The 24,105-nt window shown below is 49.6% G+C and overlaps 1 protein-coding gene across 1 annotated transcript in view; it reads left to right on the forward strand.

The window, feature by feature from the left end:
• Window positions 1-7,531: 7,531 nt before the first annotated feature.
• Window positions 7,532-24,105, forward strand: part of SYK (spleen associated tyrosine kinase) — a 77,264-nt gene continuing 60,690 nt past the window's right edge. The window contains exon 1 of the mRNA XM_032427555.1: window positions 7,532-7,562. The gene's annotated coding sequence lies outside the window, so the exon portion shown is untranslated. The remainder of the gene's footprint in view (window positions 7,563-24,105) is intronic.

A 24,105-nucleotide genomic window follows, 5' to 3' on the forward strand; every position in this document is an offset into this window, starting at 1 on the left:
GGAGCCCCATCTGCTTTGTTCAGCATTCGTGTGTGTTTTTCACATCTCTTTAAAAATGCAAACACCGTTCTTGCTGTGGGAGGGCATATAAAGGGGCCGCTGGCCAGGTCTGGCCCGTAGCTCTAGACTGCCAGTCCCTGATGCCTACGGACACCATCTGTAATTTTTATGTTTTATAAAAATATCTCAAAGGAAAAAAAAAATTACAAGTCCCCGTTAAAACCCTTTCCGTGACATGACCAAACATTCCTAGACCTGCAGGGCCGTTTCACGGGGCAGGCCTTCTTCTGACCCTGGCCTCTGAGTTCCGGGCAGGAAGGCTGTGGGTTTGTGGGGTTCGTGCAGAGAGCCACGGGCTCACACAGACGCTGGTCACGGACCTCCGTCGAGGTCCCCAGGCTCTGAGGCTGAGGGCCCGCCGCCTCCTATCTCAGGTGCTGCCAGGAGTCTGAGGGTGTCACCAGCGCGCTGTTCCGTCACCTGAGCCGGACGGCCAGCTGCCTCCCGCCTGTGCTCGCCTGCCTCTCCTGCGTGCCCCCTCGGACCTGTTCCGACAGCGACGGCAGCAGCCCACCCAGGAAGGACCTTCAGAGCTCTCCTCGCAGCTTCTCCGCTGAGACCCCCTGCACAGCAAGGATGCTGAGACCAGCTGGACAGCACAGGGCCGTCCCGTCCCAAGAGAACCATCATCCCTTGTCCCTGATCCCTGATGGCGAGTTATTCCAATGCTTGCGGTGCTCAGGATGTTTCCACCCTCAGTGCAGCCTTTGATGGGTAAGGAGAATGCAGAGCGAGGGACGCGTTAGGGATGCCCCCAAACCGCAGCTTACAGAGGACCAAGGCGGACGCGTGGGCGGCTCCCAGGCGCGGCGCAAGAATGCAGGGTACGGATATACTTCCCGTGTCCCGCTGCTCCAAGCTGCCCATCCTCTGACTGTGACCATGGGCACTACCCCTTCTAAATTCTCAACGGTCTAACCACACTCCAAAATGTGCCTTCTCTACTACAGAAGGTTAGAGTAGAGAACGTGTGTATATGGTACCTCACGAGCTGTATTCTCCTTAACTGCAGGCAAGATAAATAGCGACCTTGAAGTGCTCGGGTTCTATGTGGCTGGTGCGTCTGTTTGATTTAACAGAAAGGTTGTTCTGGTCTTTATTTCCTGTCAAGGAGTCTCTATCATGCCATCAAACACCAAAAGGGGGAAAGTTAGTTAAATCGGTCACTCAAAAAGACAGCAGCCATCGGCCTCTGGATTACAAAGTAAACTAACATAAACACATCCTATATCACCAATTATAGTTTAACAAACTTATAATAAATATTCATGTGCCCAGCTGCATCTGTGCAAATACAACGGAGTATGGAGTGGTCTGTCCTTGCTTTTTTTAGCTGCTCATCCTGATGCAGGTCACCAGAAACATGGGAAAGATTTAACACTCGGAATAGATCACCATTAGAGAATTAACACGTGTGTCCAGACTCACTTTTCTACTCGACAGCCGTGAACTAGAGGGCAACGTGCCTCCATCTCCCTCACTTACCTCCTCCAAACTGAATTCAAGAATCTGTGCTTGGAGAGTCCACACACATATGTGCTTGCTCAGAATCTACTGATATTAGAAGTGAAAATCCCATCATGCCCAGGGAGGGCTGTTCCTACCAAAGAAGAGTTTTTCAAATCCTGAAAATGCATTATGTCTAATGAAGCAAAACTACAGAGCTACCTCAATACCTCGCATATTAGACAGATGAGGGCAACAGAACAGAAAGGCCAATCAGGTGTTGATGTAATTTGGTATTTGATAAATATGGTATTTGTCTTCCTCTGTCTGACTCATTTCACTTAATATAATGTCCTTAAGGTCCATCCATTTTGTCACAAATGGCAAGATTTCATCATTTTTTATGGCTGGATCATATTCCACCGTATATAGATCTCACGTGTTCTTTATCCAGTCATTCACTAAAAGACACATAGGTCGTACTCTGCTTTTCTCTGCCATATCTCCGTTGTATCTTACTGTATCCCTGCAGTAAATAATGCTGCAATAAACATAGGGGTGCATATAACCTTTCGAGGTCGTGTTTTCCTGTTCTTCGGATAAATATCCAGAAATGCAATTTCAAGATCGTAGGTAGCTCTATTTTTAACTTTTTAAAAAATGTTTTAAAGATTTTATTTATTTATTTGACAGAGAGAGACACAGCGAGAGAGGGAACACAAGCAGGGGGAGTGGGAGAGGGAGAAGCAGGCTTCCCGCAGAGCAGGGAGCCAATGCAGGGCTGGTACCCAGGACCGTGGGGTCATGACCTGAGCCGAAGGCAGACGCTTAACGACTGAGCCCCCAGGTGCCCCTCCTTTTAACTTTTTGAGGAACCTCCATACAGTTTCCCACAGTGGCTGTACCAGCTTGCATTCCCACCAACAGTGTAAGAGGGTTCCCCTTTCTCCACATCCCCGCCAACATTTGTTGTTTCTTGTCCTTTTGATACTAGCCATTCTAACAGATGTGAGGTAACAACTCATTGTGGTTTTGATTTGTATTTCCCTGATGATCAGTGATGCTGAGCATCTTTTCATGTGTCTGGTGACCATCTGTATAAATGAAAAGAATGAAAATTTTTCATTCTTAACTGAGTTTCAAGGTAGCGACCTCCACCCTGGATCAAATCTGAACATTCAAATCAGTCAAGTTTTCAAACCTTATCCACAGAATAGATGCATAGACAAGCGGGAAATTCCCATTATTGAAATGAAACATATTTTGAATCAGAAAACATTATTTCTGTTCTTTGTTCCTAGGCATATGTTTTTCTGGGTACACTTAAAATCTATTAGGACTCCCAGGGTAGTAATATTTAATAGGGACTACACACCAACACACTTAATGCTTTACATTAGAAGACTATCCTAAGACAATGTTATATTGCTCATCAAGTTAGTTACTATATACTTAACTATAAATTGCAACTGAATTTAATTAAGTAATTATATTTTTGAAGAGTAACCTTTTAGGCAAATACATGGTCACCTGTTGAGATATTTGATCCTTTTTAATCTCCAGGGCTTAGGATCATGCCTGGCAATAACAGACACACAGTGGTGGTTTGTTGATTTGAATTTCACTAAAAGTAAGAAATCAGAGGTGCACGGAGGAGCCACACACGCCTAGGGAAGTGTGGGGACGGTAGCCTGGGCTTTCTTGCCCCTGCCAGTGGCATCAGCGCTGGGTGTAAACCCAGGCCATCCAACTTCAAGCGCTATCCTTAGTCCTCGAGTTACCTTTTCTCTTTTTTTTCCTCAAAACCTCCCTGACAACAGAAAAGGAAGGAAGCCCACCATTTGCAGCTAAAAGGTCACTTTTAAATCCCAGTTCAACTGGGGAAGGAGATCCAGCTGAAGGAGCTTTTTCCTCCTACCACGTTCTGTAGGATTTTTGGTGTGATCAGAGGTGGGACTCACTGAGATTCAGCTGTGTGGGTTGATCGAAATTAACTTGCTTCGTAAGACAAGATAGGGTTGAGTTATTACATTTTACAAAGGTATCCTTACTCCTTCAAACAGTTAAAATGGTGAAGTCTGTGTGGTGTGATTTTTCTTTCAACTTAAAACAATTTGTATTAAAGTATAGCTAGTGCTTCCTACCTCTGGACTTTGCCCTTTCGTGCACCAATAAAATCTTGCTATTTCAGGAGCTGGAGCTGAAGAGTCTTATTTGCAGCCTGAAGCATCTTAACAGATAGATCATGTGTAACTTGTGTTTTTGAATCCGAAAGAGATGAAAAATGCAGAGCTTGCATTCTAAATAGTAAAATGTACAATGTATCGTCCACACGTTCTGTACATCTATAGTTTAAAAATGTGTGTCACTAAATTCTGGATAAAGGTGGTGAACTCTTCAGGGCCCAACTACCTAAAAAAAGAAAAAAGAGCCCTCCCTCCCCCTCCCCCGTCTCCCCAGGAAAAAAGGGAGGGGCAGAAAACAAAAATATAACAGTTACCAAGATTCACCAAACACAAAAAGGAGAAGCACTCAGCGAGCCGAACTTGGAAAGGTGCTGGCTCATATGAAACACGGAAGTTGGAGGGAGTCATGGTGAGGTCACATCCCGCCTCCCTAAAACCGTATCTTGTGAGTCTATAGCATCCTCGCAGTTCTCACTCAAATCTTGAGGGGATAAAGAAGAGTCATTGCATATTCTCAGTTTTTTCTGATTTTGACTATGGGGTAGTGAAAATGGCCGCAGTGGGGATGAGCGGAAAAAGAAAAATGTCAGCACCTGGGCATGGCTTTGTCACAAGTGTGAAGACTGGGGCCCCACAGGAATTAGGGAACTGACCTGATGCCCACGGTGCCTCCAAAGAAGTGGGCGAGCTCCTCCCTTTCCCTCTGCCAGCGAGGAGCGGACCCTCCTGCATCCAACCCAGAGTCCTGTGGGCAGGGGGGCCCCCGTTGGCACAACTCATCTTCAGCTAAGCCTATCCCCCAATGCTTGAAGGCTCTAGAAAATTAGTCATAAAAGGAATATGAAGCCCCGGAACTGTAGCCCTGAAAGAGAAAGATCTGCCATAAGGCTCAAGGAGCTGTCACCCTCCGAGGAGCAGAGCAAAAACAATTCTGGGAAAACCCTGCCAAGCCAGGGCAAGGTGAAAACAGTGAAGCAGTCACCATGCTAACAAGGATAAAGAATCAGAATAAAAAGACAAAGAATAAAGAACAAAGAACCAGAATGGTTGGGACCTCTGGACATCAACACTTGAAGCAAGAAACCAATAGAATAATGACTTACAAAGTGTAAAGAAAAACAATTTCTGAACTAGAATTCTTTACAATCCAAACCGTTGAACTCGAGGGTAGAACCTTTCTGGATAGATATGGAAGCTCTTTAAAATACCTATACTTCCGTATCTCGGGAAACAAACAGAGAGCGTGTTCCTCCAAAGTGATGGAATAAACTCCTAAGGAAGAGAAAGGCACGAAATACGAGAAACTCAGACTCCAAGATACAAGAAAAAGGAAAGGAGGAAAAGAGCAGAAATAGAAGAAATGAATCCTTGAAAAATGGCAACCATAAGTTGACCAAAACTGTGCCCAAATTTCCAGCTCAAATTCCTATCACCTAGGTGGTCCAAAGAAACCAGAAGCTGAGAATTTACCTTCAATTGTCCAAACACTAGTTTTACCCTGGGCTTCTGACGGAAGCAACAGCAAATCGTCTCTGAAAGAAAACACAGAGACTCCAGATGCCAACGAACACGGCAACACCAGAAACCAGGCGTGTTTACTATTCTTAAAGAAGAAAAATAAAAATCTGCAGGAAGAGGAGACTTTTTTAAAAAAAAAAATATTTTATTTATTTATTTGACAGAGAGAGAGAGAGACAGCAAGAGAGGAAACACAAGCAGGGGGAGTGGGAGAGGGAGAAGCAGGCTTCCCGCCGAGCAGGGAGCCCGATGTGGGGCTCGATCCCAGGACCCCGGGATCATGACCTGAGCCGAAGGCAGGCGCTTAACGACTGAGCCACCCAGGCGCCCCAGGAACAGGAGACTTTAAAAAGTGACAGTGTGGGGAGTCCCCGAGACCATCAGAGTCCAGGGTTTCACTAGGGGGGCCTCCAGGACTCCGAAGATAGTCACAGCTAAGATTTTCTAGGTGAAAGATTAACAGCAAAGTGGGCAGCAGGAGAAGACCTGCAGGGAGAAGGAAGAAAGACTGGCAGAAACGTGTTGACTTTTATTTATTTTTTAAGATTTTATTTTTGGGGCGCCTGGGTGGCTCAGTCGGTGAAGCTTCTCCCTTTGGCTCAGGTCATGAGCCCAGGGTCCTGGGATCGAGTCCCTCGTTGGGCTCCCTGCTCAGCAGGGAGTCTGCTTCTCCCTCTCCCTCTGTCTGTCGCTCCCCCAAGCACTCTCGCTCTCTCCCTCTCGCTCCCTCTCTCTCTCCGTGGCAAATAAATAAATAAAATCTTAAAAAAAAAAAAAAAGATCTTATTTTTAAGTTGTCTTTTAGAAAGGTTTTTCCCTGGGTATTTGGGTGATGATTTTAACACTTTTTTTTTTTTTCAAAATCATCGTAAGCATGCAAAGTAACTTTAAAATGCCTCAAAGGTGAGAAGGCCCGCAGCAGTCCAGAACAGCGGTGCATGAGAACAGATCTAGAACCTCATCACCACAAGCCACCCCTAGGGAAACACATCATCTTCCTCCACACCCGGCTTGCTCTTCTCATGCAGACTCAAAACAGGTCCTGTTTGTCCATTTCCAGCAATATCGCCCACTCTGGAAACCTCCTGTATCCATGTTCTACAGCCTCTGTTGAGAGAACCCTGACTATCTCATTGTCTGTTTGAAGCACAATTAAGTCCACTGCTTAACAAATAGAACCATAATAAAAATCCCTCACTTGAGTTAAAAATGAATGGAAGAGAAGTCCAGGTGGGAAAGACAGAGGGGCACCGATGAGTGTCCATACTCCCCATCACCTTGTATTTCTCCACAGCAATTATAATCTAAGTCTCTATATATTTAATTTTAATTTTTTTTTTTTTTTTTTGGCTCAGGGTACAGCCTTTTACAACAGCTACTGCTAACTGCTGTTACCAAGAATCTGCGGGTGGGGCACTGTTTTATGGGAAGTTTTTAAAAAGAAGGCTGTTCAACCCAAGAACGAGGAGAGGGGATGGGAGCTGAAGGCTAAGAGAGGTGTTTTCAAAATAATTTTTTAAAACTGCGGTAAATATTAAACTTAATTTATTTAGCTCCAGGCATGAGGACCGGTCGTGGGTAGAAGGAAGCAAGTTAAACTCACTGGCAAGAACCCTGAGATAGCGAGAGCCCTCAGAAGACAGGGCGTTGGAGGAGCCGGGCCCGGCCAGCGGTGCGCAGGGAAGGGTCGTGTTCACCTGGAGCCCGGGGCGGGGTGGCACAGGGCCTTGTGGTCACAGGTCAGCGGGGGCGTCTTGGGTTGGTGACTGGGAATACACCACACAGGGAGCAGTACTGTCTTCCCGAGGCGTGGCTCGGCGAAATGGGCGCGCCCCTCAGTGCTGCCGGCGCTTCAAAGGCCCAGGTGGCAGGCTGGTGAGGGGGCCCGAGGTTCCTGTTGGTGGCAGCGCCCCTGGTCCTAGAGGAAGGCCCCTCGCGCGGCCCCGCTGCGCCTGGGCGGCAGGGCGCAGGGGCGCTAGGGGCGCTCGGAGCCTGTCCTGGGCGCTGGGGCGCTGGAGCCACTGAGGCGCGAGGGCGACAGGGCGGGCGGGGGCGCCGGGGGCAGTCGGAGCGGCTCCGGGGCGGGGGGGGCCCTCGGGCGCAGCGGCAGGGGTGCGGGGGCGGGCCCGGGGCGCTGGGGCGCGGCGGCCGGGAGGAAGTGCGGGCCCTGCCCGGGCGCATTAAGGAAGTTGCCCAAAATGAGGAAGCGCCTCGCGCTGGGCGGCTGAAGCCACTCCGGCAGCGGGAGGAGCGAGGACCAGCGAGGACGAGCGCGCCGTCCCGCGCTGCGCCCCGAGCGGCCCCGGCCCCGGCCCCGCGCCCCGCGCCCCGCCCTCGGCTCACCTGGCACAGGTAGGTGTGCCGCGCGCTCCCTCCGCCCGCAGCGGGGACGCGGAGCCCGCGGGCACCCACGCGCGGGGGAGATGCGGCCGTTGCCCCCCCCACCCCCCGGGCCTAGGTCTGTGCCGGCTCCCGGGCGGGGCAGATGCGCTCAGGGCCTCAGGCCTTTGACAAAGGAGGGACGATCTGATTGCCTCTTTTGAATCAGAGCCGGTAGGTGCTGCCAGCTTTTGTCCTAAACCCAGCGCGTCTGGGGGTCGGGCCTGTCCGGGCAGCGCGAGGCCGGGCGCGGGTGCGGAGAAGCGCGGGCCGGGAGTCCCTGGGCGCCAGCCAGAAAGCGCACATTTTCGTTTGGCCATTTTACAGATCCCCTGGAAAATTCCACTGTATTTACGGGAGTGACTCAAGGTGCAAATGCTTCTGTGCCTGCAGAGGGTTTAATATGTCCACGCCTTTTCCTACAGAAAGAAAGAGCAGTTGCATAAAAACATGAAACTTCCTTAGCCACCGCTAAAATTTAGCAGGATTGCTCACTGTGACACATTTTCATGGCAAAGTAACTTAATTAGCCAGTAAGGGACTTGGAGAGCCAAGTGTAGCACCCTGTAAGTTTGAGTTAAATACTGTTTTGGCAATATGGCTCCAGAACGTTAAGCCCACCTACATTACTGTACAAAGGCAGTTCAGTTTTAGGTTTACTCGAATGTTCGAGAACTAGAAAGCCCGTCACTAGAGAAGTTACAGTTTGAATCTTTTGTTGCAGGTTATTTTTATCAGTTTGCCTGAATCACTGAAGATTCCATTGATCCCTAGCAAACCTTAACTAGCAGGCGTTCCTTTCCTTAAACCCTGGAAGCATGTCAGCGCATTAGGAGTTGGAGATGCCCCACATCTCAATTTTCTAGTTAAAAAGGAGTTCATCTTGTGATGACTTGGAATTCCTGGAAGAAATGGAAATGATTCTAGAGGCTGAAGTCTTTGTTTTAGTAAGAACAAATTCATTGCTACTAGGAAGACAGCATTTCAATTAAATGCAACTGAATTCATTGATCTGCCTCGCCCCCCAAAAAAGTCCATATAGTGCACGAATATATTTATCCTTGAGCTAAAACGTCGAAAAACTTGTAGAGTATTAAGTGTTTTAAATGAGAAATCCTGTCTGTTAAAATTATTTTATCAAACAATTTTGTCCCTCCTCCATTATACTTTTGTTTTGATGTGTTTAGAGAAATTTTGCAGTAAAATAGAAATGGATTTGGATTCTCTGTATGTGGAGTGCTTTCATAGGTAGGATTTTATAAATAGGCTTAATAACTAGAATGTTTTTAATGTTTTGAGCTAGGATAAAAATTGAGGTATATACTTTAGGTCTTACCCTTTCCCAAGGGAGGAAATTGACAGATAATTTTATTGCTAGATCTGTATTTAAGAAATAACTCACGGTAGTCTTCTTTAGGCTCATATTTAGCATTCTAAGCACAGGTCTGATTTCTCTGTTTTTATTTAATTTTCCTTTTTTTAAAAATTTCTCTGTTTTTACACCAAAGACTTCTTAGTATGCTGTCACTTACGCAGTACATAGCACGTCCATACTTATTTTCCAAAACCCTTGTGCTGATATGTTTTGGAATCGTGGGTTTTTCACAACTTAGAATTCAAATTGAGGCTCTAAATTTCAGTACTGAGAAAAACATTTCTCAGAATTTAGAAAGGTACTGCTCCCTGAGCAACCTCCTATAATCCCACCTGTTCATATATCTGCACTAACAGTGTGATTCGTCCCGCTTAGTGGAATAAACAGACTATAAATAGCTGTGTGTCTGTTTAGGGCAGATGTTGTCACCAAGTGAGTTCCCTAAAACTTACCTCAAAATCTTGTTTCTCTGAGCTTTTGCGCATTAGGACTTAAGGGACCCTTTAAGACTCCTAGGGGCTATTGTTTACTTTCGGAAATAGATTGCATTTCTACTGCGCAGTAGCTCACACCTTCTGCGATTAAATGGGCAATTGTGCCTTTTCGGGGAGTCTGAAATAGCAAGACTTCGCTGAAATTTCGGTGATAACAATCACAGTACAGATCCCAGTGAGAATAGCATGTTTCTAATAAACAGTGCTCTCAAACAGCAAGGGTTCCGAGGTCGATGATTTCAGAGCAAGATCGCAGGGAGGGTACTGCCATCCTTTATAGCTTCAGTGTCTTTGGAAGAACCACTGTTCCTGTCCCCTCCACGCCTGGCTCGCTGTCTGCCTGTTATCTGTGCCTAAGAAATGGCCGAGTACTTTTCCCAATCCGAGCTAATTTTTGCTTCATCCTCACTCCTCTCCCCCGGATCCCCATTTGCAAGTTTTAACATTTTCTTCCCTTTCTGGATTGGTTTCCCTGTAAATGAGTAGAGAAACAATGAACTCTTTAGGCCCTTGGGGGAGAATTATTTTTTAAACATTCATGCACTGAACTTTTTTTTTTCTTTTAAAACAATTGAAATCAAAAGGCAGAGTCTTCTTGAGAGACTGGAATTAAAATTGCCCAAATTAACAGTGTCTCATCTCTTGCTCTTCTGCCTTGCATTTCAACAGGTCGGTTCTTTTTCACTTAGAAAAGCAGGTTTTTGTTTTGTTTTGTTTTGTTTTGTTTTTGGCTAAGAATTGTGGAAAGATTAGTATGAAACTAGACAGAGCGGATTTGAAAGGAGAAGTTCATTCATTCATTTGGGTGTTATATTAGCAGGCGCATTTTCTTTTTTTTTTTAAACTCTTTTTTTTTTTAAGATTTTATTTATTTATTTGAGAGAGAGAGAGCACGTGAGGGGGGGGAGGGTCAGAGGGAGAAGCAGACTCCCTGCTGAGCAGGAGCCCGATGCGGGACTCGACCCAGGGACTCCAGGATCATGACCTGAGCCGAAGGCAGTCGCTTAACCAACTGAGCCACCCAGGCGCCCAACAACAGTTTCTACGAGCTTATAGTTTGTCTGACAAAATGTTAGCTCGTATCCATTTGAGAATTGTTTGTCTTTAGAAATTAATTATGTAAGTTTTTTCCTATGGATCTTGAAAGGTGGTTGAATTGGAATCTTAAATGCAGTCACACTTAGCTAAGGCCTAAGATACGAGTACAGGAAAGAATATTGAAGTTGTATTACAGTAGGTTTAACGAATCAAAAATGGCTCTCTCTTGATCTGTCCATTTCTGGAAACCACCAGAAATGGGTTTTGGAGGCTGCCAAAGACTGATGGTTAGGAGGAGGGACTGGGTGTTGAACAAATATCAGTGACACCCCGATTACGAAGGAGGGTGGACTAGCAGCTTTTATGACGGATGGTACCTGGTCAGCAGCATCATCTGTCCTGGGGTCCCTCCCTCTGGCGCTGGGGTCCCGGGTGCTGAGCTGGAGAAGGCGTGACCCCCCTCAGGGCTGTGCGGGAGCATTGGAAGGGGCCCAGGGCGGGAGGGTAAGTGAGGCACAGGCCCAGGGATGGTCAAAACAGTGAGTGGGCAGCGGGGAAGGATGGCCGAGGGCCCCAGGCCCAGTTTTAGAAAAAGCCACAACTTAGATATTGGCTTGTTTATCTATGCCCTGTGTGGCTACAACAAGCGCTTAAATGTCCAACATGTGACCTTCTGCTCTCCCACTACAGCTGTTTGTCTTAATTGATAAATCTTCATTGCATTCTGGTCAGTCTGATAATTTCTTAAAGCTGTCCGTTTCTGCTAACTTGTCGTGGAAATGCTTTGGTGTGGCCAGAGTTGAGTTTTGCTTTTATGAAATTCGACTTTATAACAATACCTTCCCACCCTCCAGTGCTGCTCCCCAGAGCAATCTTTTCATCTTTTTAGCTATCTCTTCTAGAATTCTCCACCTTATTTCCTGATAATATGCTCCTTTGTTCTTGGTTTCGATGTGTCCGTGTTAGACCTCGTCTGCCAACTTCCTGCCCTGAGCCAGGAGCACGCGGCAATCCCAGACCACCACCACCCACGGTAGTCATGCCGTAACTGGGGGCTAAGAAGCCTCTTTGGAATCGATTGTGATTATATTGATTGCTAGAGAGAGGTGTATAATATAGTTCCAGTTTATTTCCTGGAGCCCTTTGTTGTTTTTCCTGGGTAAACTCTTGCCTCTGTGTCTTCTCAGTAGGCTCTGTGCCTATGACAACGTCTCCCCAACTCTTTGACGCAAAGCCAGCCCCCCCACTCGCTTTCCCACCGCACCAAGTAAACCAGGTGATCGATCCATTCCATTTTTCTCTTTTTTTTCTGGAACGCTTCGTCTTCTTGCTCGAGTCTGATGGCTTCCCCTGTCTCGCTGCACACATATTAATAAGGGAAGCCTGTCTGGGGAAATTGCTTGACTAAAGACATTTTTCGCAAAGTGCCTGTCAGATCTTTGCTCTACCTTTGGGGTCTTAACATACCTCTGATCAGCAGCATTCACGTACAGTGTACCCATTAAAAATCCATGGTAAAAATTTTTTTTTTTTTTTTTAAAGATTTTATTTATTTATTTGACAGAGAGAGACATAGCGAGAGAGGGAACACAAGCAGGGGGAGTGGGAGAGGGAGAAGCAGGCTTCCCCACCGTGCAGGGAGCCCGATGTGGGGCTCGATCCCAGGACCCTGGGATCACGACCTGAGCCGAAGGCAGACGCTTAACGACTGAGCCACCCAGGCGCCCTCCATGGTAAAAATTTTTGAAAGCATTTCCTCAAAACTTTTTATTTCTGTAAGATATATATGTGTATATATATATATGTGTGTGATGTATATATTATATATAATATATAGTCATTCCAGTTTTGGCATCTGCATTTTACATCCGTTTTCCTGTCACCTTTGTATTTGCCGTGACATTAGTGTTTTATTATTCAGTTGATGGGAACATGTATTTTCCCAGGAATGGGGAGCCCACATTGCTTTTTTTCAGATGCTTGGCCTGGATCCCTTGGTCCTGAAGCGTGTGCTGTGTGATTTTAAATGACATTCCCAGGGAAACTTCCCTTGCGCTAGTCACGAGATGCTGGATGGAATCATGTTGCCTGAGCAGGTAGCTGTTGGGGGAGGGGAGCCACGGTGCAGGTGACTCGCCCGGGGAGGGAAGGCATCTGTCAACACACTCACACCTCCGTGGCCATGGGATGCGTTGGTTCTTGGAGCATCTTGGGGATCAGAGCTCCTGAAGTCCACTTTGTGAAATGATTGGTGACCTCCTGCTGCCCCTTTATAAGATCCTCGGGTGTTGCTTGGGTGGAGGTAGATGTTGTGGTTATTTTCATCTTAAATGCTAAGAATATTTGAATCATTTGATTGTTATAGGTCTTCCTGAGTATCTTTATCAACAGTGGTTGAGAGTAGGGGTCTGAAGCTCCTTTGGGTTCAAGTTCCATTCTGTTTTGAAACTACTGTTTTGGTCTTTAGGAATGGAACGATCACAGGGGGTTTCATGGTGAGGCACCACGGGGACCCCGGATGCAGTGCCCATTCCTGGCCTGTGGGTAGGACGGACGTGGCCATCTCCGCCTCTCCCAAGGGAGTGGCTGTGAATCTTCTGCAATCTTGGGGGGAGGCTAGTAATAGCACTCCCAAACAGGTCACAGATGAATAAGTACTATTTCTAAAGTGAGTTTCTCTGACCTCCAAGTCGGGAGAAGCTTCTAGCATTTTTTTTTTTTAATGTGTTAAGTGCACGACATGCCCCAGTACGTGTCCATCAGGGAAGAATTCGGATTTGACAACACCACTAACACTCACCTTGACCAGCTCCCCCCGCCCCAGCCCACCCTCGGTGGGAGGGAGGTGTGTTTTCTTCCAGCCTTGGTCCTGTGCGTTGTATGTGTGTGTGTGCGTGTGTGTGTTCTTAACACTAGTATCATTCTGCAACTTTCTTTTTCTAATCAACCACATGCCTGGGGGTGAGGAGGTCTTCCTATCAGTGATCACTGCAATTTATTCCACAGACTAGAAAATAAGCTCATTTACTGACAGACATCTAGGGTCCCCCCCACCACCAATTTTTGATATTATATTAACACCACGCCTCTCACCAAGCGAGCTAACCAGCCACCTAATTTTTATGAACAAAGCTGCAGTGAATGCACTTGTTCTCTCATTTTTTTCCTTCTTTTGCCCTCTGCATTATGTTTCACAAAACCAGCAGGTTACTCCTCATCTCGAGAAAGATCTTAGCCCTGTCCATCCTGTTACGAAGTCCGTCTACAGAAGCTGTTATATTCCAGCAAGCAGGTGGTTAATTTCTAAGGAGTGTAGTTAATCCCTTATTCTTTTTAACGATACATTTGGCTTTTGTGGTTTTTCCTAGTGGTTCCAGCTCGGACGCTGTCTTCTTACTCCATAGCCTCTGTCTTCCTTTGGCATCGGCTCGTCTGTTGGCTCATTTTGTGCCTTTCCTTTATGGGGCGAGCTTTCCTGCTGTGCTTGGTGTTTCTAGGATGTGTGCTGGTCTTTTTTTTTTTTCCCCTGAGGTGCCGTAGGAGTTCATTTTCTGGGTCTGCATTTGTTCTGTGGCTCTCACTGAGCCTGTGCCCCTTGCAATAGGAAGGGTGAGGTATGCACAGGGCAGGGGGAACCAGGAACCAGGAACCAGGAACCAGTGTGTGGGCTGCAGCCCTGCCTCTCCAAACGCGTGTCTTTCCTGCGGAGGGACTGCTTAGCAGGGAAGGGGGGCAGCGGCCGAGGAGCTGGAGAGGTTTGGGCTGCCTGGCTGCTCCGACCCCCCCACCCCTGCCCTCCAAGGCTCTGGCATTCCCAGGGCACCGCAGCCTTGGGCCCGCTCCCCCTTCACGGCCACCCCCCTCCTGCACGTGGACTGTGGTTTCCCTCGCCAGGCTGAGCCCACCTTGCTTTGTCTTCTGGGGTGGGCAGCAGCTTGCCGTCTGCTGGCGGTATGCCTCCCTTGCTTCCCATCGTGGTCACGGACTCACAGTCTGTCTTACCGTGTTAATGCTGTTTCTTGCCTTTCTCGGCATTTATAGCTGCTGCACAGGCTTGGAGAGGAACTCCACCACTTCCTTTTCTTAGCAACCCCGATCAGCTGATGGTCATAGCTGTGGAGGATGTGACAGCGAGGAGGAAGGAGGGGAGCTCACTAGAGCGGCCTGGACTACAGGCCCAGCGCGGCTTTGGGGTTCGCGGTGGCCCAGGAAGCTGCACCAGCCACCCTGGGGCTCAGGCAGGAAGTGCACCCAAGGAGAGGGCTGCCCTGTCATGTCTGGGCTGACGATTAGGATGTGGCCGGTCCAGAAGCATCGCTCGCTCAGAAGCACGTGTAAGGATGCACAGGGTGTGAGGGTGGGAGGGGGCTTGGGGACCATCTCACTCACCTGCTAAGAAGGTGAAGTGACTTGTCCAACTGCTGAGGGGTGTCACTAGATTTTGAAGCCTCAAACCGATGTGCGGCTCATCCAGACCCGTGATTCTTACCTGCTGCTCTGATAAGGCACGTACAGGGATCTGCCATGGTGCCTATCGAGGAGGTGGAGAGTCCTGTCCACGGACACGAGGAAGCCCAAGGAGGCAGGGCGGGGGAGGGGGTCATGAGCTCAGTGCACCAGCTTTGTGTTGGGAAACTAAGCTAATTCAATAGGAATTGGACAACAAGTCTTGAATCAATGAGAGGTTAATATGAGAACGCCAGATGCTTTCACGCTTTGGCTCCTTTCAACACACGTGAAGCTTACTTCCAGGTTCCCCATCAGAGTAAACCAGAGCCACATGGAAGCTAGTTTGACAGGGCGCCCCGAGGCGCCATCTACACCGCAGGCCACCCCACAAAGGGAAGAGTCGCTGCTCCCTGCGGGCATTTCTGCCGCCAGCGCCGGGAGGGGAGTACGAGGCCTCCTGACCCGTGGAATGGAGCAGGGGGAAGGGACGTTTTCCAAATCAGTGGCGTCCAGTTGGGGGAACACTTGTGATGCAGGCAGAACTGAAGTGGTCCGGTCAGAGGAAGGCAGCTCGTGAGCTGCTGGGAAAGGATGCACTCTAGAAGGAAGGCAGAAGGCCATGTGGGGTTCCCGCCAAGGGGTACAGGTGTCTGCAGACCCACACACACAGACACATGCGAGCGCGCGCCAGTTAACCCTTCCAGCTCATCTCTTCTAAGGAAACTCTGGAAACACGTGCATATCCATCCAGAGAGGAATGGTATTCGTTTGCTAGGGTTGCTGGAACAAAAGACAAAAGACGGGGGGGGGGGGGGGGGGGGGGGATGAAAGGTTGGGGGGGCGGGGGGGGGGGGGGGGGGGGGGGGGGGGGGGGGTGTTACATAAAGGTTCTGGAGGCCTGAGGTCTGAGATCAGGTGTCAGCAGGGAGGCCTCTCTCTCTGGCTTGTGGATGGCGTGTCCGCCCTGTGTCCTCACACCTTCTTCGTTCTGTGTGCCTCTCTGTGTCTTAACTTCCCCTTTTTATGAGGACGGCAGTCATATTGGATTAGGACCCACCATAATGGCCTCATTGGAACTTAATCACCTGGGTAAGAACTCTCTTTCTAAATAAAGTCGCATTCTGAGGTCCTGGGAAGTTAGGACTTCAACACACAAATCCGTGTGATGTGGTGGGTCAGCCTGGCTCCTCCTCACAGTGACCTGCTGCCAAGAGCACAAGGGGACTCCACGGGCCTCACCATGAGAAGACCCAGGGACACAATGAAACACAGGGTGGGTAAGGGGAGACGGGATCCACGGGATCTTAAGACACAGGTGCAGTGGACAGTGGAGAAACAGGCCCGAAGTGTGGAATGTTAGCACAAGGCAAGCAGGGCATCTGCCATCTGTCAGGGAAGGGAGCATGGGGTATTAGTTAGTGGCCTTGGAAAACCTTTACTTCTTATACCAAAGTAAGTTCCAGGCTGAGCAGAAGATAAAAATATAACAATAAGATCATAAAAGAAAAACTTGGGCAAGTTTTTAAATAATTATGGTGTGAAGAAGGCCTTTCTAAATATGATAGAAAATACGAAACCAAGGAAAAGATTGATGAGTATCATTTCCTAACATTTTAAGCAAGTTTCTATACAAATGATAAAGAATGTATAAACAAGTGGCAAAAACCCTGCAAAAGATTTATTTTCAGTGTCCGTGGTGAAGGACCAATAGCCTTGACATGCAGTGAGTTCTTTCAGATCAGTGAGAAAAATGAACACAGTCCAATAGAAACCTCTACCAAGGATACAGACAAGCAATTAAAAAGGCAAATGAGCCCAAAGTGCATGGACATACCCTGCCTCTCTGCTCTGAGCATTGATTTAAGGGTCTGCCGTGTGACAAGGTGTGGGGGAAGAGAGACACTCACACAGGTGGACGCAGGCAGGATTGTCTTCTGAAATTTAAAACACGCATGTGCTTTGACCAAATAGTTTCACTTTTAGGAACTTACTACACATATAAATTCACAAAAGTGAAGCAATATATATGCATACAGTAATTCATTGCTACATTTCATTTTGTAATACAAAAAAATAAAAAAACAGGAAAAGAAAGGAAAAAGGAAATACACATCACAAGAGGGCCTGGTTGAATCAGGTGTGCTCTGTCCATGCCTTGTAATCCCGTGTGGTGGTCTTTCTAAAAACGTGGGATCTTTGTAGACCAAGATATAAAGATGTCCAAGTTATAGTCGGTGAAAAAGCGAGTTGTGGTACATCGCTATGTATTTTCTAAAACACATTCATACACATGACGAAGGAGGCCACGTGGATTATTTCCTACATTTAGATGGAGGTCTGTCCGCTCAGGTATGCACAGCACACGCACAAGTACGCGCGTGGTCTGGAAGCAAAGGCACCGGCTGTGAGCAGCTGTTACCTGGGGAGGGCAGTAACATCAGTTTAGAGAAAAAGTGACATGCACATTTTGACTCTGCATACAGAAGTTTTTGGTATTTACGGTGATATTGATAAAATGAGGAGGTTTGCTCGGGCTGAGACTGGGGGAGAGCAGACACAGGACAGAGCATCCCCCGTGACTGGATGTCGGTCCCCCCGAGCGAGGAGGTGGGCCTCCAGAGGTTTGCCAGCTTGCTCGAGGTGGTGCAGCTGGGGCCCTCCTGCGTGCTCTGGCAGGTGGCTCGCCTTTGGACGTTCGTGAAGGCTCCCACCCCTTCCCCCACCGAGTGCAGCAGCTGAGGTTGAGAACAGGTGAGCAGGGCTTTAGAGCACACAGGCACATCTTTAAAGCCTAGCAAAATTGCCATCGAGTTTGAATGTGTTCGTGTGCTGGGCATAATGGTGGCTGTGCGTGCCTTTGATTGCAAAGACTCCGGTCCGTCCGCACCTGTGCATGGGCGCGTGGGAAGAGCGAGACCTCACACATCTTCACACTGTGGACACCCCCTTCCTTTTGCACTTGCATCACGAGGTCTGGATGTCTGAAGTTGGGGAAGAAGGGGTGTGAGCCTGAACGTCAGGGTGTTCACTGCACAAGCCAGCAGACTGGTAGGAGGTGCAAGCATGAGGAATGATTCTCTGGGAAAGAATGTGCACCCGGGTCTGATAGAAACACTGGCCTGTTGCGAGGGCATTGCACGGTTTCCATTTGTCAGATGACTCTTCAGCATTACCCCAGCTCCCCTGTACTTACTTGAGATGGTTTTTTCTCACGAGGACTCGAACAGTTTCGCTCAGGGTTGAGAGCTGGGGCCCTGGGTTCTTGGTGGCTGTGGCTTGGCTTCGGGGCCTCGCCGGCTGCAGCGGATGGTGACAGGGGCCTGCTGTCACTGTGGGCCATTTGGGGACAGTCTGTGGCTGTGCTTTCCCCGGGGCTGACTCTGTTCATCCACGCACGCACGTGGGACACGGAGCTGTACTTCCACGGGGAGCTCCCAGGACTCATCCCACGTGCCCATGTTTGTATTTGTAACAGAACTTTTAGGACCACTCCAGTCCCTACCCCAAGGGAGGGACTGGAGGACCCCGGAAGTGGTCCTCCAGTCCCTCCCTGGGGGCAGCAGGGTGGCAGAGGCAGACAAGGCACGTGGGTCTGGAGTCCATCATTCACGGAAACTTACTAGGTTCTTTCTTGCTAGCGCATCTCCAAAACGAAGCTGGAGGATTCCAGGTGCAAGATTCTGGGGCCTGCAGATGCAAGAGTCTGGGGCTCACAGATGCAGGATTCTGGGGCTCACAGATGCACGGTGCAGAGCACCAACATTCTGGCTTGCCTGCCGGATGGTCGTGGCTCGGTGCGGGGAAATCCAGGCGTTTACATAGTGACCTCTGTTCGCCCGGGGAGTGAAAAAAGGGGTCCTTTAGGAGCAACATGATTTTAGAAGACCGTGGGAGGGTCACAGAAACAGAGTGGCCCTTACCCGACAGTGTCACTTTGACTCCGAAGCAATCCCACTGCTCTCTAGCGATGCATCTGGGGAGCCTGCTGGGTTTCACCGAGCAGCAAGCGGGGGATGTGCTTGTCCTCCTGTGCCCAGTCATTGGACAGCAACACCCCCTCCTCACAGGGTCATGGCCTCCCTCCTGCCCTAAAGCACCGAAACACTCCGTGGCATTATTTGGGGCCCTGCCATGCGCTTCTAAAACTTCCATTTGGAGACTGTGCCACAGACCTGTCTGCGTGCTCTGTGCTCCCAGCTCGGCATCGCTTTGTGTGCACACATTTCAGTGTATCACGTATGCTTTGGATACAGTGACTATTTGCTATTTGGTATAGGTATTTGGAGTAAAATGTCTCTCCCCTTAGTAAAAAGAAAGCCCACACTTGGCCTCAGGAGGAGAAATGTCTGAAAGGGAGAGATGTCTCGAGGTGACTTTGCAGGATGATCCCCAGCTGTCCCATCATGTCGGTCACGGGCTCCGCTGCTGACACGGGACCCAGGTGGGGACAGAGGCCTTTCCCTCGCTTCCCTGCCAAGGACCGAGAACCGTGTGGTTCCATATAGCGCCACCAGCCACATGTGGTCATTTACATTTCAAGTACTTAAAGGGAAATACAGTTTTAAGATCGGTCCTCTGCCACACTTGAAGCCATGCATTCAAGGGCAGGAGCCCCCGTGGCTCGTCGCTCTGTGGGGGGCAGAGAGTGGAGCAGCCTTTCCCTCATGGCAGCACGGGCCAGCCCCATGCTCTTTCTTGCTCTTTCTTCCCGGAGTCAGGGGACACAAGCTTCTACCCCCTGCCCCCGAAAATGCTGCCTGTGGAGAGTGGATTGTAACAGTTGCCACTTTTCCACATGCGGACCTGGATGCCTCCCGTTTCCTTAAAGCGCTCTGACCCCAGGGCGCCCACATCCTTCCGATGAGACCCAGAGTTTTGTCCACAGGATCTGGCCCAGCCCAGTCATCTGCATAGTGACATCTACACTACAGCCTTCCCCGACACACGCATGCACATGCATGTCACACACATGCACAGAGCACACATGTCTCACGTGTGGATGTGAGCATGCACACACCTTGCACACACCCACGGAGAACACACACGCATGTGTACATGCACACCCCCACGCCCCCACGCATGCAGCATGCACACACATGCACACACCGCACAGAGCACACCTATCACATGCACGCAGGTACACACACACACACCAGGATAGCCTAGCTCAGTGACGGGTCGGTATGAGCCGCAGAGAGACTGGGGTGGTTTCGGTTGCTGCCCTGGCGCGCTCCCGAGGGAACACAGCCTTGGAGAGAGTTACTAACTGCTGTGTCCTTGGTCATGCATACTTGGTTCAGTATAGTTCTGGAAGAATCAACTAGTTTCTTGTTCAAGAGGATTTTGAGGTAATGGAGAAAACCTTAGTACTTGTTCACTTCTCTGCAGTTAAAAAAAAAAAGTCCAACATCATTTTCTCAAAATATTTGAGATCGGAGTTTCTGTCCATTTAGAAAGGGACGTCTGAAGAAGGAACACGTTCCAACTAAGGCAGAAGGAAGAAAATCGTGCAGATCTCATGCCGTGCAAGAAAGCAAGGTCTTTATTTCCGGGAGTGTGCACCGTGTGCTCACGTGTGCTGAGCAGAGGGGTGGGCGTCCTGGGGAGACTTTGACCGCACAGGTGCCCATCCCGCCAGGCGGGACCGCCCCAGCTGGGCGCCTGTCCCTGTCCCCGAGGCTCCAGCCCTGCCTCGCCCTCCATCCGTGCACTTTGGCCTGTTTCTGGACTCCTGTGCTGCTTATTTGGGCGAGAGATAAAGCGGCACAAGATAGCAGTTCTGAAGGGTTGGGGAATTCTAGAACTTTCTTTCATGATTCAGCCTGTTGTCAGGAAGTGTAGCAACACGGGCTTCCTAAACTTAGCTCGGCGCCTCGCCGCCCGCCCGCGCCACCGACAAGGCGGCCAGGGGCGAGGCGCTCTCACCTGCGGGACTGTGTTCGCAGCGCTGCTGTGTCTGAGGGTTCGGGGTGAGGATCCCCGTCAGGGCAAGGGTTTGCCGGAATGCCGCCTGCACATTGCTGCCTCTTCCCCAGCAATGTTACTGCTCACCCCCCCGCGCCGGCCCTGTCTGGGTCGGCGTGGGGCCCCCCCACCTCCGGTGCAGAGGCGGCCGGCCGGGGGGGGGGGGTCGGCGCGCCCCCCCCCCCCCCCCCCCCCCCCCGGCCGCACTAGTCACCTGGAGAGCTTCCAAACCCCACAGACGGCTGGCCCCGCCCCGGGAGGCTCTGAGCAGTTTGGGGCTGGAGCTCCATCACCAAGCACTTAAAACAATGAATCACCCGGGCTATTCTAAGCTGTAGTCAGGGTGGAGAAGCATTGCTGTGGTCTAGAACTTTCTTGGGTTTGTGAGTCGAGCTTGCTCAGGAACGCAGACCTCTTAGGATTCTTGCGTGAGGAACGCCTAGGGCAGCAGGTGTCCTGGGGCTCCACCACGGTGGTGGTCGGCACCAGAGACAAGCGTCTGCAGTCTGGAAGGGGGTAGCCCTGCTCGGGCCTTCCGATTCTGGGGAGACCATCAGAGCCTTCCTACCATCCATGGCACTGTGGTCCATGGTCCACGTGCCCCCGCCCCCAGCCCCAAGCCCGCTGGACCGTCGGCTCGCGCTGGGCACACGGGCCCCTCGGGACCGGCTCCCACCCTCCGGCCTCGAGGGTGGCCGGGGAGAGGTCTGAGGTCAGTCATTCACGCTCCCTGATAGGCTCCCGGGCTAGAGAATCCAGGGGAGAAGTCCTCTGGGTTCTGAAAAGTGACTTTAATTAAAGCTCTAAACGTCTGCTCCATTCCTTCATTGAACTTTTTTTTTTTTTTTTTAAAGATTTTATTTATTTATTTGACAGAGAGAGACACAGCGAGAGAGGGAATACAAGCAGGGGGAGTGGGAGAGGGAGAAGCAGGCTTCCCGCGGAACAGGGAGCCCGATGCGGGGCTCGATCCCAGGACCCCGGGATCATGACCTGAGCCGAAGGCAGACGCTTAACGACTGAGCCACCCAGGCGCCCCCCTTCATTGAACTTTAACACTTCGGGGACATGGATCTTGCCTATTGGGGTCTCCTTTGTCTTTCTAGTGTTTTTGTGCTGAATTCTTGGTGGATTTGTCTTTCAACTTTCTCGAGCTACTCCACCCTGTCCTTTGTGCTCCTCATAACCAAGCGCCTTTCTCGCTCTGCTTTCCCACCTTCCCCGACCTCTGCCGCTGACTTCTCGTGACCCTCCTTGCCTCCCCATCTCCCCCACTAATGTTTGCATCTCCGGTTTGAGCTGCGGTTTTAACCAAGTGATTATTCTGGTAAGTGCTTTGATCCCATGGCTGTGTGTGTGGGCTTGACTTCATCTGCCCCTTGGGACAGTCTTCCAGTGAATGTTCTTTATGCCCCACCTGTCTCTCTTACTCTTCTCTCCTTGGGTTCTCTTAGTGTCACTGTGCAGACCCAGGGCAGGTTCCTCCCTTGGAAATGAGTCATGTTAGGGAGTGGCCCAGGGTGAGTTCCAGGCCAGCAGAGTTTTCCTCTTCTCAGTAATGCTGTGTGTGTGTGTGTGTGTGTGTGTGTGAGAGAGAGAGAGAGAGAGAGAGAGAGAATTGGCTTAATATTTATTTCTTCCCAAAGAGCCTGCCAGCCATTCAGAATCTCTTCTTTGCCCTCAAAACATGGTTGATCCCCCACTGCTCTGTGGGAGCCCTGCTCTGTGGGCTTTGCCCAAGGTCTGTAGCTGCCCCCATGTCCCCTGAGGGTCTTCGTGCTCCCGGGGTGAGCCTTTGCTGCATTGGGTCCTGCTCCCACAATCGGGTGTTTGGGGTTAGAGGGGTCTACTACTGATTCCCTGGCATGTCTCCTTCTGGTTCCCGTTGTAGGGTTATTTCAGAGAGGAGTTGGTCGTGACATCCTTACTTTGTCAACACGCATGCTATCTGATGTCTTGCTATTTATCTTACAGAGCGTTTGTCATTTTTTATTAAACGACTAAGTTTCTGCGGGAAGTTAAGAATAAACAGAAAATACATTCAGAATGACCAAAAAGAGTTCATGTGGCACTCTGCTTCTACCAGCCTCTCCGATCTGCGTGGCCAAGCAGGGCTGTTTCCTTGGCTGGCTCTGTGATCTCTTCAGCACATTGATTTATTGACCAAGTTCTGGCAGCCAGGAACAGTGCTCGGTGCTGGGGCTGGAGCAGTAGCCAAGATCCTTCCCTGCACTCAGTCTGTTTCTGGTCAGACTGCAAAAAAGAACAGGAGCCCAGCCCCAGGCCTCGATCACAGATGACCTCATTTATTCCTCATGACAACCATCTTTTTGGGGGAAATTTTAAATATACAGAAAAGAGCAGCCACACTCATAATTAACAAATGTTGCCATTTTACCTTTTTTCTTCCTCTTTTTTTTTTTTTTGCCCTTATATCTCCTCAAAGAACATTCCACATAAAGTGAAAGCTACATCCTTTGTATGGAGAGTAATTTGCCCAACACCAGAGAGCTGGTGAGCAGCAGGGCTGATGTTCAGGCTCGGGTCCCTCCGGGGGCAAAGGCTGCTCGCTCATTCTCTTGTTTACTTTGCGCGTTGTCGTGTTGTTTTATGCACACAACATTGATTGGCTGGCCTACAGCAAATATCAACCTGTAATAGTGGGCCAGGCAGACTTGTCTCATGCCGTGGACCGATTTTTGATATATGTATATAAAACCTATGTTTTTGAGGATGCCAGGAAATTTTTGCAAAGCTGACAAATAACAGCAAGATGGGGTCGTCAGGAGCGAAGAGTAAGCGAGGTTTAAGTTTTGCAATACTACTTCTGTCTCCTTACCGTTGTATGCATTTTACAATAACTACTTGCCCATCTCATCTGTGTGTGACCATGGATGCCCTTGTGAATGTTCTGGAAGTCACTCAAAATGGGTGAAGGATGAATCTACAACTTACATTTAGGATATCTTCTATAAGACAGGGTACACTCAATCCCCACGAGTCGCAGATTCTGTGTCTGCGAATTCACGTACTCGCTGAAATTCACTCGAGGCCGCAGACCCGAAGCTCACGGGCTCTCGAGGTCCTTTTCGGACGTGCAGACGGCGGCAGGGCGTTGACTCACCGGGCCATGCACGCTCCTGCTGAGGCGGATGAGGCGCACTCTGCCCACGTGTCATCTTCGTGTCAATCGAGT

The sequence above is a fragment of the Phoca vitulina genome, unplaced genomic scaffold (assembly GCF_004348235.1).
Source record: "Phoca vitulina isolate PV1807 unplaced genomic scaffold, GSC_HSeal_1.0 scaffold37, whole genome shotgun sequence".
Taxonomy (NCBI): Eukaryota; Metazoa; Chordata; class Mammalia; order Carnivora; family Phocidae; genus Phoca; species Phoca vitulina.